This window comes from Argopecten irradians, chromosome 13 (genome assembly GCF_041381155.1).
Source record: "Argopecten irradians isolate NY chromosome 13, Ai_NY, whole genome shotgun sequence".
NCBI classification, from domain to species: Eukaryota; Metazoa; Mollusca; class Bivalvia; order Pectinida; family Pectinidae; genus Argopecten; species Argopecten irradians.
Genome location: NC_091146.1, coordinates 2,949,533 through 2,970,140, shown reverse-complemented (window position 1 = coordinate 2,970,140; position 20,608 = coordinate 2,949,533). Strand labels below are relative to the sequence as shown.

The 20,608-nt window shown below is 38.5% G+C and overlaps 1 protein-coding gene across 1 annotated transcript in view; it reads right to left on the bottom strand.

Annotated features, from left to right (window-relative positions):
• LOC138305463 (uncharacterized) overlaps positions 1 to 20,608 on the bottom strand; it is a 124,012-nt gene that overhangs the window by 58,398 nt on the left and 45,006 nt on the right. The gene's annotated exons all lie outside the window — the stretch shown is intronic.

The following is a 20,608-nucleotide window of genomic DNA, read 5'->3' as shown; positions in this document are numbered from 1 at the left end:
TTATAGTGAGAAGTCGAAATCACCGTCCAACTGTCTGCCTACGCCTCCGCAAAGTCGCGTTGGAGACATCGTGTACGTGAACGACGACCGTAATAAGTTCTACGGAAGGGACAGATATATCGTTGTATCTTGTGACGGTCAGTGGCGTACATTTGTAAGTTTGCAGGATCTCAACTCCGTAAATCGTCATACCGCGTGAAGGATTCTGACTTGTTTAAGGTTCCCTCCACCACTTCGACAAGAACGGAGAGAGAAACTCTCGCGTCTGACAATTCTGTACTCAACGATGAGGACGAGTCGGACTCGTGTAATGAAACATTGCCAACTAGTATTGGAAACAGACCGATGACATTTCGCGAAAATGAGCAACCGCTAGAAACTCCACTACCACAACCACTACCAGAAATTCCTAGCGTCATATCGGATATACCAGCGCATGAATTCAACCCTCAGTCGACCCTTAACGATGGACAAGAAACTTGCACAACCCCGATCGTAACCAACAGGCCTCGCCGGGAAATCCAACGTCCCAAGTATCTGGATGACTATGTGACTGATTAATAAGTGAACCTTTTTGATTGAACGTGTTAGTTATGGAGTGACTAGTGACCATGTACCAGTAATGTTTTTCCAACGCCTTTTAATTGTTTCTTATTTTTCTAAGTGCCAAATAGGTAGCTTTGTAATAACTTTTCCTTGTCCAATTATCGGATGTAACTTTGAACTCTAATGATCTTTTGAATATGTGAAGTGTGTATTTTTTGTGAAAATAACCGGGGCAGAATAATCCCCTTACACGCACGAGGGCAGTCTACCCAATGAGTGTGTTCATGTTTAAAAGTATTTACTATAATTGATGTTCTCTCTTTGAAAGAAAAAAGCGGTAGCGCCAGTATATTGTTAGTAAATTCCGGATCTGCATTATCTGGGATTGGTTCCTTATATTACGCTCGCCTTGATGACGTCATTACAAGCTTTACAGTCTGCGTTTGTGTTGTGATTTGTCTTCCAACGTTTAGCCTAATATTTGCGCTGCTTAATAATAAGGTGAAAGTAGACTAATCTCGTACATTAAACAATAATTTTATATATAGGGCCTGTATCGTTCACTTTTGTGAAGTTATGACATTTAATGTAACTACATGATAATGTAGATTCAATCGGTCTCTGACAATTTGATTTACATTGCTTATATAACAGTCCAGTATGACTCGAGGTCTTCATGATCACTTTACAATAAGAGTTGAAACACAGGGACATGGCACGATTTTTTTTAACTAATAGTATACATATATACTATATGGTGAGTTGACCGCACAGAGAATGTTAGATAACCAATCTTCTGATGATGTTTACTCAGTGTCACGGTCGATGTTAACGTCGTCTTTAAGTACAAATCTGCCCTAATTATCATACCTTTGTCATTGTTTATGTAATTCCTTTGTTTGTATCGTCTGCTTATATTAATTTCCCTTTGAATCATAGTTTACTAATTAGTTTATAATTACATAATTGGTCGTATCAGGTGTGACACTAATCATTGTTATTACTGACCAAGTATATTTAAATACAATTTGAATTTCTTTATTTTCAAATGCATCATTGGCATATATATATTTCACTACTAACACTGAAATTCGGGGATCTTGACACTGTTTGTACATTATATCCCCGGAATAATTACTTACATAATATAAACTAATAATAATAAAAATAATGTTAGAGGTATCTTCATGATTCCAACTGTTCCGAAATCAGAATGATTTTTTTATTGTTCCAGCAAAATTAATGTATTTTATTTTTCTTACTTTTTGAGAAAATCAACTTTTTATGTCTCTGTTCCCCCGATGCACAAATTCACTTGGAAGGTCTTTATCACTACGGTGTTGATTCCGGTTGAAAACAAGCGTTCTGACGTTCTTCGAATTTGCGAATTCAAACTCAACAAAAGAAGCGGAACAATATCAATAAACCAGATAATTTCAGCACTAATATCGAGATTATTCAGGCATAGAACTCGATACCAGGTAATACGAATTTCCTGTAACAGTTGCAATATGAAAATATTGCGATGTGAGTAAATAGATAATTATTTTTTTTATTCTAATTACCATTTCTAAATTTGACGATTTGATCCCGAACATTCCAATGACGTCACTTTTTAGTCCTCTATGAGCCCGGGTGATTCGACCTTGCAAGCTGACGTTTTTAAGGATTGAATAAACATTCATTTGTGGTATTATGGTGACAATTTGCACTCATATACAGCTTAACATAGTTTAAAATAATAGTGTTACTTCATCTTGAAACATTTCATTATTTAAACGTCACTTTGACAAAAAGAAACAGTAGGCCTACGTACCCAGTGGGCACATGACGTTAAGACAACATCGCTGCCACGTGGTATTTTGGTTGCGACGTTGTGACTTGAATACAACATCAGTAGGACGTTGTTTCCCCGACATTAGTACGACGTCAGTATCAGACGTCTCAGCGATGTCAGTTTGCAACTTCAAAAAATATTAAACTTATATTTACAAGGATATTTTGTGAAAATAAGCAATTGTAAGCTTTAATGTATATGAAAACATCAAATATACATCGGCGAATTGCTAATAAACTGCGTTTCGTTTGCTGTTATCGTTGCGCGATCAGTTGTTACAGGGGAGGTAATCTACAGTGTTGTATCTTTGCCACCAGGTGGCGGCATATTGCTGTAAATAAACTAAGCCGTTTAAAAAAACAGTCGCTAACATTGATATTTTCATTTAATTATTTTTTTTTTCAATATTCATCGCTTAAATACTTTTAGAAATTTAATTTAAACGATACATACGAATTATAAACACGAAATTTTAACGACTTTTGCGCGGTCAAATTCACTTCCGGTTCTTTGTTCGGACAACACTGACCAGCCCTTGACCGTTGTGACTACTCTTCAAAACAAACTCTCGATAAGACGATTTAACGCAGAATCTTCACCTGAGGTATGTATTTTATAACTGCATGTTATGTCGTTGACAAAAACATTTCTACTTTCTTTTTGTTGCTAAATATAGACTAGTAATGAGCGGATCGCTTTGTAAACAAACGATCATGATGACCACGTTTGGTGAGAAACAAAGGAAATCATGGGATACAGGGACACATCACTTTTTATTGGTATGTAGACTTTTTCAAATATCTAAAGCAAATATGTAATTTCTAAAGATTCTTTGATGTGATGGAAGAGAGAGAAAAATTAGGTATTTTTGTTATGTTGCACCCAGCATGCTTTGAAGTTTGAAACCCGTAACGTTTCACCCTTTCCTCGTAAGTTTTGTTGATTGCACGTACTATATTTTTAAACTAAGAATGTTATTATTAGATTTACACATTAATTAGAAATTATGTCGGGTTTATCAAACCTGTTTTTTTAACTGTGTATTTATACTGTAGCTAGTTCACGTTAGAAATTGTTATGGACTGTGTACACAAGTACAGTATTAACGTTAGGCTCTAAGACGTTTATATGTGTTATGATATAAATAATATAGGGACAAGATCTAAGGGTTTTTTTCACATACCATCTGGTATGTATGTATAATATATATATATATATACAAGTATGTAAATAAAATAGATTAAATACTTTTTAATTTAAAAGTTTGTATCAACTTAGGCATGCTTATAGAGAATTATCTACACTTTCATCTCATAGTATTTTTAAAATTATCCGTTTCGTACTTTTTGAGCAAATGGTGTTTTATTAGTAAGCAAAACTCGTTCTTTGCTCTTTTGGTAAAAACCAGGAAGGAAATGACAAAGATATTTTGAAATTGAAACATTGTAAAATCTGGTAAATCTTATGAGCTAAAAGCGTAGATAATGTTCTATATGCAGCCAAATTTAGCGAAAATCTAGCTATAAATGAAATCAGGAAATTTCTAAAAAAAAAAGTAAAAATACAAGTCCCATGACGGTTAATTACATAACCTTCGCTACTCTTGCATCAACATCAATATGTGTGTGTAAAAAAGTGATTGTCGATTTGTAATTTTGTGGTGAAGATATATATACTATTATATTATTGACATGATTAAGTAAAGTTGATAATAATTTCCTGAACTATAAAATGTGCTATGATCTACAATGATCTACCAACAAATCTGTTTAGCCATATCATGAGGCTACAAATATTTGTATTATGCAACCCAGTTAATATGAACGCGTAAATAGATAGATGATTGCACAAGTACTACTGCAATAGCTATAATATATAAAGCGTGTCATCGATTACTTTACACAGACTAACCATATAACATTTTCCAACATATATTTGTAAAGTTTGGGTTCGCACAAAAATCAAATTGTACCCCTATCTTTTCAAAATTGCGATTACTGTACCCCTCAAAAATTATCTAGAGCACTGTAGTGTATAATGTCATAGATTTAGACAAAAGTTGCTCCACATGCCAGGGTTCGGCATACAAGATGTCCGACCACAATGTGTAATGACGGACAGCGAGCGAGTTTGAACATTTCACACACATTTCACCACCATGGGCTTTTCTGGCATATTACAGTAGAACTAAAAAAACTTAACATCCATTAGAATTGGTTTTGTTCCGATATTGTATGGAAATCAATACATGTATATATATGGTCGATACCCAGACATTAAACAATCAAGCATGGCCAAGAGCGAGGGTAGTTTCGAGCAAACGGCAAGTAATATATAATTCTTTTAGCATTTAGCCACAGATAACAATTGTGGTTTCTCAAATCTTTATTATGCCTCATTCAGCTAATATTAAACGTATATATAATCATTTATACTGAAGATACACATGTACACACAGAACATAAATGTGCCATAGATATATTTATTGATTACAGTGTACGTATCTTTGTCATAAGATGGATACTTTAAAAATATAATCAATAATCACGGTGCGAAGTAACCCAAAAGTCATAGATTAGAGGGTCGCATGTATGATAAATACTGACGCTAATTTACCAATGTCAATATCATAGTGAAGTATATGGATATACCGTAACTGTAAATATGATCTAACTACTGGAGTAAGGAATTTGGCTAATGAAGTAACCACGCTGTGGCCATATATGATATTAAATACATCTATCTTGTGCAATCCGGATTGTTGTTAAAAGTGGCCATGCACAACCAAGATTATTTAAACAAGAGGCCCAGAGGGCCTGTATCGCTCACCTGGTTTGTAATGCCTAGTAATGTTCTAAATACAGGTTCATTGTTTCTTTTCTGAAGGAATTTGAATATTTACCTCTGATTCCCCTATTGGGCCCCGCTCTTTCTGTTCCAGGGAGTCAAAGACAAATTTATACAAATTCTGTTAACCCCAAGGATGTTTCTGGGCCACATTTGGTTAAAATCCAAGCAGATCAATATGACTAGTAACGATTTATAGGATTTACCGCTATTTCCCATATTGGGCCTTGCCCCTCCTGCCCGCGGATGTCAGAGCCAAAATTTATACAAACTCTATTCCCCTTCCCCCATGGATGTTTGTGGTCAAATTTGGTTTCAATCCATGAAGAACTCTAGCACAAGTAGCGATATATCAGATTTACCTCTATTTCCCATATTGAGCCTCACCCCTCCTGTCCCCGGGGGGCGGGGGGAGGGAGTCAGAGCCAAAATTTATACAAGTTCTGTTTCCCTTCCCCCAATGATGTTTCTGGCCAAATTTAGTTACAATCCATGCAGAACTCTAGGACAAGTAGCGATTTATAGGATTTACCTCTATTTCCCCTATTGGGCCCCGCCCCTCCTGCCCCCGGGGGATCAGATCCAAAATTTATACAAGTTCTGTTCCCCTTCCACCGAGGATGTTTCTGGCCAAATTTGGTTACAATCCATGCAGAACTCTAGGACAAGTAGCGATTTATAGGATTTACCTCTATTTCCCCTATTAGGCCCCGCCCCTCTTGCCCACGGGGGATCAGAGCCAAAATTTATACAAGTTCTGTTCCCCTTTCCCTAAGGATGTTTCTGGCCAAATTTGGTTACAATCCATGCAGAACTCTAGGACAAGTAGCGATTTATAGGATTTACCTCTATTTCTCCTATTGGGCCCTGCCCCTCCTGTCCCCGGGGGGTCAGAGCCAAAATTTATACGAGTTTTGTTTCCCTTCCCACAAGGATGTTTCTGGCCAAATTTGTTTACAATACATGCAGAACTCTAGGACAAGTAGCGATTTATAGGATTTACCTCTATTTCCCCTATTGGGCCCTGCTCCTCCTGCCCCCGGGGGGTCAGAGCCAAAATTTATACAAGTTCTGTTCCCTTCCCCCAAGGATGTTTCTGGCCAAATTTGGTTACAATCCATGCAGAACTCTAGGACAAGTAGCGATTTATAGGATTTACCTCTATTTCCCCTATTGGGCCCCGTCCCTTCTGCCCCCGGGGGTTAGAGCCAAAATTTATACGAGTTCTGTTTGCCTTCCCACAAGGATGTTTCTGGCCAAATTTGGTTACAATACATGCAGAACTCTAGGACAAGTAGCGATTTATAGGATTTACCTCTATTTCCCCTATTGGGCCCCGCCCCTCCTGCCCCCGGGGGGTCAGAGCCAAAATTTATACAAGTTCTGTTTCCCTTCCCACAAGGATGTTTCTGGCCAAATTTGGTTACAATCCATGCAGAACTCTAGGACAAGTAGCGATTTATAGGATTTACCTCTATTTCCCCTATTGGGCCCTGCCCCTCCTGTCCCCGGGGGGTCAGAGCCAAAATTAATACAAGTTCTTTCCCCTTCCCCAAATGATGTTTCTGGCCAAATTTTGTTACAATCCATGCAGAACTCTAGGACAAGTAGCAATTTATAGGATTTACCTCTATTTCCCCTATTGGGCCCCGCCCCTCCTGCCACCGGGGGGTTAGAGACAAAATCTATACGAGTTCTGTTTCCCTTCTCCCAAGGATGTTTCTGGCCAAATTTGGTTACAATCCATGCAGAACTCTAGGACAAGTAGCGATTTATAGGATTTACCTCTATTTCCCCTATTGGGCCCTGAACCTCCTGTCCCCAGGGGGTCAGAGCCAAAATTTATACGAGTTCTGTTTCCCTTCCTACAAGGCTGTTTCTGGCCAAATTTGGTTACAATACATGCAGAACTCTAGGACAAGTAGCGATTTATAGGATTTACCTCTATTTCCCCTATTGGGCCCCGCCCCTCCTGCTCCCAGGGGACCAAAGCCAAAATTTATAAAAGTTCTGTTACCCTTACCCCAAGGATGTTTCTGGCCAAATTTGGTTATATTCCATTCAGAACTCTATGACTAGTAGCGATCTAAAGTAGATAGTAGAGGGTAGGGAGTAGAGAGTAGAGGGTAGAGGGTAGGGAGTAGGGGTAGAGAGTAGAGGGTAGGTGGTAGGGAGTAGAGAGTAGAGGGTAGAGGGTAGGGAGTAGGGGTAGAGAGTAGAGGGTAGAGGGTAGGGAGTAGAGAGTAGAGGGTAGAGGGTAGGGAGTAGGGGTAGAGAGTAGAGGGTAGAGGGTAGGGAGTAGAGAGTAGAGGGTAGAGGGTAGGGAGTAGGGGTAGAGAGTAGAGGGTAGGTGGTAGGGATAGGGATAGGGGGTTGGGGTAGAGGTTACGGGTAGGGGGTATAGAGTAGGGAGTAGAAGGTAGGGGTAGGGGTAGAGGTTAATAGTAGGGGTAGGGGTAGGCGATAGAGGGTAGGGAGTAGACGGTAGGGTAGGGGTAGAGGGTATGGAGTAGAGGGTAGGTGTAGGGAGTAGACGGTAGGGAGTAAAGGGTAGGGAAAGGGTAAAGGGTAGGGAGTAGAGGGTAGGGGTAGGGGGTAGATAGTAGAGGTAGAGGGTAGGGGGAAGGGATAAAGGGTAGGGGTAGGGGTAGCGGGTAGGTATAGGGGTAGAGGGTAGGGAGTTGGGGATAGGGGTAGGGGGTAGAGGATAGAGAGAAGATGGTAGAGGGTATCGGTAGGGGTAGAGGGTAAGGGTAGGGGTAAAAGGTAGGGGTAGGGGGTAAAGGGTAGAGGGTAGGGAGTAGAGGGTAAGGGTAGGGAGTAGAAGATAGGGAGTAGAGGGTAGGGTGTAGAGGGTAGAGAGTAGAAGGTAGGGTAGGGGGTAGAGGGTAGGGAGAGAGTTAGGGTAGGGGGTAGAGGATAGAGAATAGAGGGTTGGGGGTAGATGGTAGGGGTAGGGAGAAGAGAGTAGGGGGTAGGAGTAGCGGTAGGTAGGGAGTAGGGAGTAGGGGGTAGGGGTAGAGGTAGGGGTAGGGGTAGAGAGTTGAGGTAGGGGGTAGAGGATAGAGAATAAAGGGTAGGGGGTAGATGGTAGGGGTAGGGAGTAGAGAGTAGGGGGTAGGGGTAGGGCGTAGATGTTAGGGGTAAAGAGTAGCAGATTCAGGGTAGAGGGAAGGGACTAGAGGGTAGGGGGTAGAGGGTAGGAAGTAGAGGGTAGATGTAGGGTAGGGGTTGAGAGTAGGGGGTAGGGGGTGGAGAGTAGGGGGTAGATGGTAGGGGGTAGAGGGTAGAGAATAGGGGTAGGGTAGAGGGAAGGGACTAGAGGGTAGGGGTAGGAGGTAGAGAGTAGGGGGTAGGGGTAGGGGGTAGATGGTAGGGATAGAGAGTAGGGGGTAGATAGTAGGGGTAGAGAGTAGGGGGTAGATGGTAGGGGTAGAGAATAGGGGTAGGGGAGAAAGTAGAAGATTGAGTATAGAGGGAAGGGGTAGATGGAAGTGATTAGATGGTAGATATCTGTGACCCGCTATCAACTAAAGCGTTACATTCCTGACCTTCAACAACTATAGTGTCAACATTTGACTGTCCTATCAGTCGATTAAGTATCTCATGATTTTGGCCTTATATCGACCCCTGTCCGGCCAATTCCAGAAGTCGTTACTAGTTTGGGGTTTTTGTCAGATTTATCTGAATTTAACTTTTGACCAGGTTTTCCACGGCCCTTACCTCGGTAATTACCATGGCCTTGACCTTTACCACGACTTCGACCTTGACCTTGACCATGGGAGGAATCAAGTTTCTTTAAAATCTGTTTAAATTTGCTATCGACTTTATCTATCTTCAAGTGTTTTTACAAGTGTCATCAAAAACCTTCTCCAAACTAGAGGTCTCCACTACCTGTGCATCGCTGTCACAGGTGATGGCACTATGGTGAGCCTTATGTTAATTTCTTTATCCACAGCTCTAATCTTTCCAAGAAGCTCATCAAAATCGACTATTCTGTCATACATATGTCTAGTCTGACTTTTTCATTTTTCACTATGAAGTGAAGTCCAAAAATTTGTGACAAAGAAAACCATTTTTGCTGACCGCTCCAGTGAGCCGTTCTCTATCGCTAATAACAACAGAGATTCAAGTCTACACCCAAACATGGTAACAGATTCATAAGGCGTTTGATTGTTGTTGAAAAACCCCTGCATGATCATGCCGTGGCTAGATATATCGCCAAACAGAGCCAAACGGGCTTCTTAAAAATCTCTACTGGAGAAGCTCGGTCTCCCAAAGAAAATATGCTATTCTTGGCTGTACCTCTAAGCGATCTGCGTAGTGCTTTGACAATCCTGTGTTCAGATAACTCAGGATCGCTTATTAGCGAGTTAATGTCATGCCTCCACTCCATATAGGAGACATCCCCCTTAAGCTCCTTCATCTGGGTTATCTCCCCTAGAACTGGCTCTACGCCTGTAAGATGGTTATGCCATTGGTTCGATATGACACTTGCCTAGAGCATGAAGAGCTCGAACAAATTCCTCCTCACTGAGAGGAATATCACCTTCCCCCTTTACCTGGACCTTTGACCTAGCAAGAGGTTCCATTTTTGCCTTGTCCTCGGCATCCAACATGTTAACTAACTTACTTAAGGTTGTTTTCTGTTGAGGATTTTGACGTGAACTGATCCGTGTAAAGGGACGTAACTCTTTAGCAACATTACTATGACGTAAACTATTTTTACAATATGTTTTGGTTATTAAGGTGCTTACTGTTAAAAAATAAACTAAATATGATGTTTCCATGAAGTCACAAGTGTTTATTTTTAGTTTAAGTGAAGAAAAGTATCATTTTACGACATATCGTATATCGGCTCAATGACCGGAAATGTAAACAATGTTGGTCGAGTTTTCATATGTGTGGTGAGAGCGACGTCTTTCAACCGTCATTAGGAGAATAATATAGAGTCAGTGCACTTGTAATGTGACACTAGAAGAAAGACAAACATGAAACATCAAGATTTAGTTTATCGTGGAACTTTAATTAATAGCAAACTGACTGGTGACTAGACGGACAGACCAACTTGCAGTCGGGCAGTCTAGCTCATAATTATAAACTTGTCAACTGGACAGCTGCCCATTTACGATAGTGTGTTTGGTGATACAGTTGCGGAAAATGAACCCTGTCTTACATCGATATCACTTAACTGCCTCTAAGTACTAGCACGTAATACTGACTGACACTGTTCAGAATATCTTAGGTTAACAAGTTATTCAAAGTGACAAGATCTTCCAACTGACGGCAGTAAATATTGATAATTTAGAATAAATTGAATTTTAATGTATATTAAACATGCTAGCTATCGACAGGTGTATCCTGGTTATCTCCCCCTGGCGAACTCTTTTGTTGTCCGTCCGCTAGGCATCATGGCCGTTACAGCTCAGCCGGCGTGCTCTGCTCTTTCGTCAAAAAATGTATAGCCTACGGCCGAGAGAATTTATACCTCTATCGAAGAAGCTGGGCTCTCCCAAATCTGCGATTGCCCAAGTTAACATGATGCAGGCAGAAGCGATTGTTGACATGCACATTAGCGAGGAAGAATCGGAATCTGAGGAGTTCGCGCCCGTCAGGCCTCCCGCCACTCGCACTACTCCGAGGACAATACCTCGCCAGCCAAAGATGGCCACTTCCTCATCGACAGACTTATCACATCTCGAAGAAGAGTTGGAACAATTACAAATTGAGGAAAAACGGCTTGATTTGCTGCCTCGGATAAGAAAAACTAAACGATCGATTGTGTCACTTCAAACGGAAGAAATCGGTACCGAGACCGCCCCCGAAGCTACACGTGGAAGCTGTCAAGGTAGGGAGAATTTGAACTTGAACATGTTTCTAGCTTGTTTGGTAACACCAATTCCACTAAAGACAGACCATACCTGATAAAGGATTTCGTATGGGAAGAACCAACAATCGGAAAAAGAGACACTGTCACTATTGATTAAGATGGTATTAAGTTCAATAGACAATCCCGTACCGATGTTTACAATCTGTCAGTCGAGCAATGGGGCTATTCCAGCATCGCTATTCTATTAAAAATGATAGAGAAGCAGGACATTGACAATCAGGGGAATCAGGATTACCTTCGATATACTCATGGTGTTTTTCGCTTTTTCCACAGATACATCAAAGGTAGCGTTATCCTATACGATAAAGAGTACCGTGAACTTCAACATAGGGAGACATTTCGTTGGGGGTCATCTCGGCGCGATTTGCAAGATTTTCAACTCATCTCTAAACCCAATGATCCAACGGTCCAGATACTCTCAGACAACGGAAAAAGTAAGTCAGTGAATATGCAGACTGGTAATAACAAACGTCATAGGGGCCCTTTCCTCCCAAATGGCAAGGTAATTTGTCGTCGATTTAACATGGAAAGCTGTGAGGTTCCCTCCTGCAGGTTGGCACATAACTGTAGCCTGTGCTTTTCATCAGATCACCCGGCAAAAAAACACCCGGTCTCAAAAAAGGCCCACCCTCTCCACACATCAGTGACTGACACTACCCAACTGTCTAGCCCCAATCTCAAATTGGACTGCTGGACAGAATATTTGCCAGAGGATGATTTTATATTGGAGGAGGTTCAACACGGTTTTAAAATGATTGATAGTAGTCCAGACACTTCGTTCACAGATGTGGAGATGGAAAACTATACGTCGTGTCACCTGTACTTTGACCTCGTAGAAAAACAGATTGAATGTGAGATAAACAATAACAATTACATAGTTACAAACAAAAAGCCGCGCATAGTTAGCGCCCTTGGTGCCATTCCTAAATCATCGGGTAATATTCGCCTCATTCACGATGCAGGCAGACCAAAGGGTGCTTCCTTGAATGATTACATAAATTCAGACACTTCATGTACTTACATGGATTTAAGGCAAGCCGTCAAACACATCACACCTGGATGTTTTCTCGCCAAAGTGGATCTGAAAGGCACAGGTTCCAAGTGGACCATCACTGGCGATTCGACCCCATCTTATATGTTTGACACCAAACTGCCCTTTGGATCATCTAAAAGGCCGCAAATCTTCCAACGTTTAAGTAGTGCTGTGTGCATGATTTTGCATTGGAAGTTTAATATCATTGCAATATCCTATCTTGATGATTTTCTGGTATTTGGAGACACATTCAGTCACTGCTTACGTGCCCTCAACACACTTATCGCGCTACTCCGTACCTTGGGTTTCGCTATAAACTGGTCAAAGGTCGAAGGCCCATCAATCACAGCCTGTTTTCTCGAGGTTGTTATTAACACAGTGGATATGACTCTCTCATTACCTGAGGCGAAATTGTGTGAATTTTCAGACCTGCTACATGCATTCTCCACTGAACGTCGGGCTAGCCGGAAACAATTGAAGACCTTGTGTGGGAAACTGAATTGGGCGGCCCAGGTAATCACAGGGAGCCGTACCTTTCTAAGGCGTATTATTGATCTTAAAGACTCTGTTCATAAAAGTTATCATAAGATCTTGTTATCGGAAGAATTCCATGCAGATTTAGATTGGTGGCTTCCCTTTCTAAGGACATTCAACGGTACTCGTTTGATACAGGACCCAAAACCAATAACCACAATCCAAACATACGCTTGCAACACAGGGGCAGTTGGTTATTATGATGGTGACTATTTTTACGTAAATTGGCAGATAGACACCCGCCTATTTGAGTGTGCACAAATTAATGTGAAGGAACCTTTAGCAGTATACTTGGCTGTCTGTCGTTGGAGTTCTGTGTTGTCCAATAAGCGAGTCATCATTTATACTGACAATAAGTCCATCGCGGTATGGGTTAACAAAGGGTCTTCGCGGAATAAACTGTCAATGATGATATTGCGCGTATTATTCTGGATATGCGCGTCTGTCAATGTCTCGCTTAAAGCAATTTACCTACCTGGAGATCACATTGTAATCGCGGATACTTGTTCTAGGCTACAGGAAAGGGATAAACTAACTCTACTCTATGATCTCATTCCATCATATGCTTTGTCATGCGAAACTTTTGAACCATGCAACTTGGCTTATCATAGGTCTTTAAACTTCATCTATTCCAGATGGGGATACAGAGTCCAGCCTCCTGTCTACAGCGGAGGACTTAAAGCAACAGGCGTGGGCTAAGTGATACATCTAGCACATACTCTTCGCACCTCAAGTGTTATACAGAGTTTTGTGAGAGGATGAATTATTCTCCTGTACCAGCGACCTCCAAGATGCTGCAGTTGTATGTGGCTTACTTAGCATCAGCAAAACATTTTCACTATAGTACTGTGCGCCAGTACCTCACAATCGTTGGTCACATTCATAAACTTTCAGGATACCCTGACCCAATTAAGGAGGACTACAACATAATCCTTGAGTTACGAGGGGTTAAACGGGCTTTAGGTACGGCTCAAATCCCAGTGGACGCAATAACCCCACACGTGTTAATAAAGATCTATAATACTCTGGACCTTTCACAGACAGTTGCCCTTTCATTTTGGTGTGCCTGTTTGGTTGCATTTTATGGTCTCCTTAGGCCAGACAACGTGATCGTACACTCTATAGTTATCCCATGTTCATGGGGTTACCATTTCCGGTTTCGTTGGACAAAAACTATTCAGTATCGTGAGGTGATGGAGGTTCTACTACCACAAATATCCACAAACCATGTACTTTGCCCTGCTCGCGCTATCAGTCAGTTATTATCTCCCGCCCAACGAAGTTGGCGGGGGATATACAAATGGGTTCCGTCCGTCCGTCCGTCCGTCCGTCCGTCCGTACGAATGGTTTCCGGAGCATAACTCTAAAACCAGAAGAGATATTTCCACGAAACGTTTCCGGAGCATAACTCTAAAACCAGAAGAGATATTTCCACGAAACTTCATAGACACATTGGTCTTATGGTCTAGTAGTGCCTTTTGCTATTTTAAGGTTTTCACTTTTTGTACTTTTTTCTGTAACCATGGAAACATTGCTGAAAATAGCAGATTTTTGTGTAAGAATCGTTTCCGGAGCACAAATCTAAAATCAGCAGAAATGTTTCCATGAAACTTCATAGACACATTGTTCTTATGGTCTAATAGTGCCTTTTGCTATTTTTAGGTTTTCGTTTTTTGCACTTTTTCCGTAACCATGGAAACATTGCTGAAAATATCATATTTTTGTACCAGGTTCGTTTCCCCAGCATAACTGGAAAACCGGTTGAGATATATGCACGGAACTCCATAGGCACATTAGTCTTATGGTCTTGTAGTGCCTTTTGCTATTTTAAGGTTTTCACTTTTTGTACTTTTTTCTGTAACCATGGAAACATTGCTGAAAATGGCAGATTTTTGTGTAAGAATCGTTTTCGGAGCACAACTCTAAAACCAGCAGAGATATTTCCATGAAACTTCATAGACACATTGTTCTTATGGTCTAGTAGTGCCTTTTGCTATTTTTAGGTTTTCACTTTTTGTACTTTTTTCTGTAACCATAGAAATATTGCTGAAAATATCATATTTTTGTAGCGGGTTCATTTCCGGAGCATAACTCTAAAACCAGGAGAGATATTTCCACGAAACTTCATAGACACATTCTTTTTTTGGTCTAGTAGTGCCTTTTGCTATTTTTAGGTTTTCATTTTTCGCACTTTTTCCGTTACCATGGAAACATTGCTGAAAATATCATGGTAAATGATAAATGTTACTTTGCAAAACTCCACCCATCTTTGTGTATATAGTCTAATATAAATGTCAAGGCTGTATACCTTATTCAACAATTGCAGCCTGCTCTACTTGAATTATACTCCATCTTTCTTTAGCTCAACTTCCTTTTTCCTGTTTTTTTTTTCATACACATAAGTCTCCACAATCAAACTTACTTCAGCTTTGATATCTCCATTGGCGGGGGATCTGAATGACTATGTCCTTGTTAAAATCTACACCCATGACAGACCCTTTGGGTCCACTTTTCCTGTCATCTCCGCGTCAAGCTCTTACTTACCAGGAATTTCGCAGTTGTCTCGCGCGCGCTCTCCGCGTAGCTGGTCTTGATCCATCAAACATAATGATCATTCCTTTAGGAGAGGTGGAGCCTCCTGGTTGCACAAACACGGTGTCGTGTCCCTGTGGACCAAATCAAGACTATGGGCCACTGGGCCAGTGATGCAGTGCTTCGTTACCTTTAACTTCGAAAAACAATTGTCCACCATGGTCAACTTTGGTCAGTCATTGGAGGCTGTGACTGTGACATTGTAATAATTGTGACTTGCCCGCTTAATTAAGTACGAGATTCAATCTGTTATTCGCAATACCATACTCGCTGACTGCCTTTACCACTTACCTTACTATTACACAATTTATATTCTTACCATACTTATAACTGTACTTACCATATCTTAAATAACCTTAATTTTCAACACTGGGCTGGGGAAATTATCATCTTTATTAATTTGTATGTGTTCTTGTGTTTTTTGTATAATTAAAGTTCATGCCCAGACTTATGTCCATTATTTGTTTATTGAAGTTAAATTGATAATTTAGAATAAATTGTATTTTAATCTATATTAAACATGCTAGCTATCGACAGGTGTATCCTGGTTATCTCCCCCTGGCGAAATCTTTTGTTGTTCGTCCGCTAGGCATCATGGCCGCTAAAGCTCAGCCAGCGTGCTCTGCTCTTTAGTCAAAACCCACCACTCCCATCCAATTTATGGCTGTAGAGGGTTTGCGTATAGTCGTACTATAAGTAGCATTACTTTGTAACGCACTATCTTACCTATTGGACCCTTGCACGGGCTCCTATAGCTCTATATATTCATGTTTATTTTGTGTATGGGAAATTATCCTCTTTATTAATTTGTATGTGTTCTTGTATTTTTTTTTTGTATAATTAAAGTTCATGCCCAGACTTATGTCCATTATTTGTTTATTGAAGTTAAATTACATTGAACATTTACATTTGAATTAAATTATCTATAAACGCAATGATCAAATACAGTATATTAACAATGTGTAAAACACTTATTTATTTTATAGCTAATATCGTACATTGCACACAGGTAATATCCCCATCGGCCCCTCCATACATTTGAGTACATGTACAATGTGCACACATTCATTTATCAGATTTAGATTTATAATTTATAAATGATACTAGGTTAGGGTATTAAGAAAAGAATGAAAACTTGTTCATCTCTTGTTTTTTTTTTTTTTTTTGAACTGATATTGTTGTAAAATTTATGAAAGTAACAAATCATATTTCTTTGGCACATGAAAGCCCTACATGATATACATCTGTACAAGTATGTTCTCATATTTTTTTACAGAATGGCCGCAGGCACATCACAGTATTATTCGACTAGGAGCAACTCCAGGAGCAAATTTGTGTTCAACATGTGTGTACAAGAGGAAATGAAAATTCTGTGACCAAAAACATTTTCGGTTTTGGTACTCTACCAATTAATTTATCATAATGGTGTAAAATTGTCTTGGACATGTGTCATACACAGAATATGAAAGAGGCATATATACCTGGTGTATGTTATCAGGTAAAATTCTATTATGTGAAATAAATAAATCAATTATGCAGCATTGTGTTAGCTTCTTTCATGCTGGATATATAGACATGAACTGTACATGTGTAATATAAGAGGAGCAGACAAATACATGACAAGACAAGAGTTCCAATCTTGGATCTCAAATTTACAGATAAACTACACTAATACAGAGCCAGAACCATTACACATGTATAGGGATAGTCTAGATTAAATTTCTTATTCCAGCCAATGAAGGCAATTTCTGGTGCAAAATCACTGATATATAGTACCTTTCACATACAATGTACATATATATATATATATATATATATATATTACATATAAAAAATAAAAACAACAACAAAATGTCTTGCTAGCACTTTTGTTGTGTCATGATTGATGGTCTTTATATATACCTGGTATATACTTGTTAGCTGTAAGGCGGAGTAATTAAACATGCATTGATTAATTATTTATGTATACTAATGAACTGGATACAGAAGTCTGAAGCAGATGTGAAATGGAATTATAATGATGTATAAAACAAATTACAACTTATATTCACTATTCACATCATATTTAAAATGGATATTTCTTCTCTGACATGTAAATAGTTATGGCATTTCACCATTTATTCTTCTTGTGAAAACAATAAAATGGTAAATACTTAAAGGTGAAATTAAAAAAAAAAACTATAAGAAGACTTTTTATTAAATTATTTTATTCGACATACTTACATAATTGTAAGTATGTAAAATAAATATGAATATTATAATTAAGACCTGTACTTTGTGGTTCTGTCAGTCATGTCAAAAGTGGCAAAATTTATTATTATATATGATTCTCAATGTCCTCTATTTATATCTGAAAAAACAATATAAATTTTGAAAAAAAATAATTAACTATATACTATTACTATTTTGGAAGAATAAAAAATGTTTGTTGCTATGTTTGCATTAATTTGGATGCACCCCAATCTGGCCAGCGGAGATAACTCTGTAATTTTGCTCAAATTTTGTCAATGACATAGTCATGAATCAATTTGAAGAAAAAGAAAATTAACCTGATACTTATATTTTGTTTATTTTAATAATTATTGTTCATAATTGAATTTTTCATGGAAAATTAATGAAAAAAGTTTAAATAAGTTGACATTTTCTAGATGCTATAGAGAAAAAACAAGCACACCAACATATATTTTTTATTGCATTTTTTTGTTTGTCAATAACCCCTCTTTCAAAAAAAGTCAGAAGAAAAAAAATGTATTTGCATGAAATTTTTGACCCCTCAGCAGAATACATCATTAACACCAAATAGTAATACAATATATCAAAGTACTCAAAGTACTGCAAATACAACGCAGCAGATACAGAAAAATTAGAATGAAATCAAATGAATTTGATGAATTCAGCACTGCCATATCTTAGTTTAAAGTCTGTTGATTATATGACATTTGATACACGGCTCTGGTTTTGTGAAAAAAATAATTAATTTTTAATAATGAATATTTGACCAATCCATATAAAAACATTAAGCTGTTAGGCAGATTTCCCATTCCCCAGAAAACAGCTACTGTATGTCCTTAAAAATTAATTGAAGGCTTTGCATATCTATTGATTAGCAGTCTAATGTCTGGTGGTCGGGTGACCGACTTTGATAACAATTATATCAAGATTATTCAACTAATGTATATGTTTTGTTTGACATTCTTCTTAATTAAAATTCCTACATAAATTAAACAATTGCAAAATAAAGAAAGCATTAAAGTCTTATATTCATTAAAAATGAGTTTTTGTCCTACATTATTGACTCTTGTGTCGCAAAAATATATATGTATAGTGAAACCATGCACACATGAGAGCAGCCTTATCAATAATCATTTTAAAACATTACTATATTGTAAAAAGAAAGAAACTTTGATTAGTTTACTTTTAACTCTGAGGTCTATAAGCCTTAGATAGTGAGTCCAACTTGTATTGTCATTAACAGTGTTTATGTAAGTTAGACAAAGGAGTGTATACACATGTAAGGTGTGTGTATATTCTACACAGAGGTGTGAATTCCACCAATCAGAAAACAGGCTTCCCATGACTGCATACACACAAATGCAGAAATGGAAATTCCACATTTTGATTGGTCCGAAGGAATAATGTTTGACATTCTTCTTAATTAAAAATCCCTACATGAAATAAACAATTTCAAAATAAAGAAAGCATTTAAGTCTTATATTCATAAAAAAAGAACTTTTGTCCTACAGTACACATGTTGCACACTTATGTAGGTAAAACCATGCACACATGAGGGTAGCCTTATCAATAATCATTTCAAAGCATTATTATAATGTACACATAAAGTAGCCCTGGACTGTTTACTTTTTAACTCTGAGGACTATAAGTCTTATAAAGTAATTCCAATTTGTATTATCATTAACAGTTTATGTAACTTAGACAGAGGAGTCACCTTCAGATGTAGATTGTATGTACATGTATACACAGTCAGGGAGTATGTGTATAAGCTGTGTGAATTCCACCAATCATAAGGCAAGCTTCCCATGACTGCATACTGCAGTAAAGGGAATGCAACCTTTTGATTGGACATGGAACATTATTCTATAAATAGGGATTTTATGAATGGAAGTTTATGAACGAAATGGTTTAAAGTTATATGTGCCGTAACTGGTCGAAAATTTGGACATGTTATTTTTTCTTCAATTATCTATTTAAAATCATATGTTTTAATGAATAAAGCTGTGAAAATCATTCAAATGGACAGACAATCATATGTAATGCCTTAAAAAACGTTAGTTAGAACACATTGGTTATGCACTGTGAAATTCTTGTTTGTTATGCCTTATACATGAAAAATACGGCACGTATAACTTTAAGAGGTCACACCTAGATGTCATTGTGGGGCAAGTCCTATACAGTCCTACACATCATGGTAAACCGGATAGCATTTAATACAATCACTAGTCGCGTTGTATTAATAACAAAATTCTACAAGCCAAGAGATGAACGAAGAGATCAATGTGATATATTAATACAAATGAATATAATAGCTACGGAGGTTTGGGTACGCCCTACCGTACAGTGCTTTCTATGTATTCACTCTAAATACAGTCAAAGAAAACTTTTTGTTCTAATCTCTTCATCCAGACTCGGGCAAGTAGCTGGTCTGAGTGTACCCCGTCATTATACAAAGTAAAGTTTACAGTTGGTGGGAGGCCAGTCCTCTTGTAAGACAAAAGGTCTCTTTAACCCCACACCTGGCGTTGACCTCTGTAATATAACCATTTAGAATACCAATGCACACTTTCTCTTTTGACCAATTTTGATATTTTCACTTGCTTTTGACCAATCAGGATGTAGCATTCACAGTGAAAATTTTGATTGTTACCTCATTAGTTTGAGCGCGAAAATAATGTTACATTGCTATGTAGAAATATAACGTTATGCTGATAGAAATACGACTCCAGAATTACAAGGTCAAATATATCTGTAGAGTACAATGGCTTAAATACCTTTGACCGAACAAGTAGTGATGGTCTTTGTAAATGGAAGCGAGAATAAAATGAAATATATAGAATATATCTTGTTCTTGATAAATACCAGTAATATTTCTTCTTCGTAGGTGGAGACTTTGATGTTTCTCACTCGTGCTTCACCTCACTCGATGAAACATAACTGGTATTCATCAAGAAACATCTTCTATTTCCTAGACCACAACCAGGGTGCACGTGAAAGATGACCATTCTACCAATTATGCGCCGTCGTCTGCCGAATCGATTCATTCTTGATATGTATAGGCTTAAAGGAGTTCACACTTCGCCATTTTCTCAAATTA